General features: G+C 32.4%; 1 non-coding gene across 1 annotated transcript in view; it reads left to right on the top strand.

Moving 5' to 3' along the window:
• Nucleotides 1-1,019, top strand: part of LOC100800650 (probable protein phosphatase 2C 58) — a gene marked incomplete at its 3' end in the record, with an annotated part of 2,727 nt that extends 1,708 nt beyond the window's left edge. The window contains exons 4-5 of the transcript XR_005891896.1: nt 350-543; nt 912-1,019. This is a non-coding gene — a transcript (probable protein phosphatase 2C 58). The remainder of the gene's footprint in view (nt 1-349; nt 544-911) is intronic.
• Between the last annotated feature and the right edge of the window lie 4 nt (nt 1,020-1,023).

Genomic DNA, 1,023 nt, shown 5'->3' with positions numbered 1-1,023 from the left:
ATCAAAAATTCCAGGTAAAACCAGCTTTTTGATGTTGTTATAACACAGAAAGTGCAACATTTGCATGTGTTGAAATGTTGGATTTTTGTGTGTGTGATTGTGCAAACAACATATTTAAGCACTTTTTCAATAAACTCTCCTTAAATAGTAACTTATTTCTAAGTTTGCCTATGAAGTTTATAAGTCATTTTTTGTAAATCCAAATAAGCACTTTCAAATGCTCCTTTAGTCTTTAGAATCATTTGATTTTCAGAGTTTCTACAACAACTAGTTAGAAGGACTTGATTTGCAAGTATGCTGTTATCTATACAATTCATTTTGGTTTCAAATTGAATTGCATTAGAAATTATGAGAAAAAGTTGGTAATCTGAATTTCTGATTCCTGCAGGAGATGTCCCTCGAGTAGATGGACAGCTGGCAGTAGCAAGGGCTTTTGGTGACAGGAGCCTGAAGATGCATCTTAGTTCAGAACCTGATGTGCTTGTAGAGGAAGTAGATCCACATACAGAGTTTCTTATTCTGGCTAGTGATGGAATATGGAAGGTTAGCTTTTTCTTTTTTTATAAAAAAAACACTCTTTTTTCAAGATGTACTTTGTTTAGAAAAAAGAAGTTTTTATGGGAAATCATGATAGGATTTCATTGGAAATCATGGTGTGTGATGTATTAGTATCTTAAAAACCCTTGTTAGCCTTTTCCTTGAAAAAGGGTTTTGTTTTAATATTTTATTTTCTTAAAGTTTTATTTGGCCTAATAACTTGTTCTTTTATAGAGAAGAGAAGCTCAAAATAAACTTAATCAAACACTACCTTAATAAATCTAGGAGACACTACTCAAAAACCCTTGTTTGCATTTTCTACTTTTGTTTAGTAATCCACTTATAAATAAAAAAATTTCCCATGATGTTTTCAGGTTATGTCAAACGAAGAAGCAGTGGAATCTATTCGACAAATAAAGGATGCTCAAGCTGCAGCAAAGCACTTGATAGAAGAGGCAGTTTCCAGGGAAAGCAAGGATGATATAT

Source organism: Glycine max, chromosome 6, assembly GCF_000004515.6.
Source record: "Glycine max cultivar Williams 82 chromosome 6, Glycine_max_v4.0, whole genome shotgun sequence".
Classification (NCBI taxonomy): Eukaryota; Viridiplantae; Streptophyta; class Magnoliopsida; order Fabales; family Fabaceae; genus Glycine; species Glycine max.
Note: the sequence above shows the minus strand (reverse complement) of the source record. Positions and strands in the feature narration are given on the sequence as shown.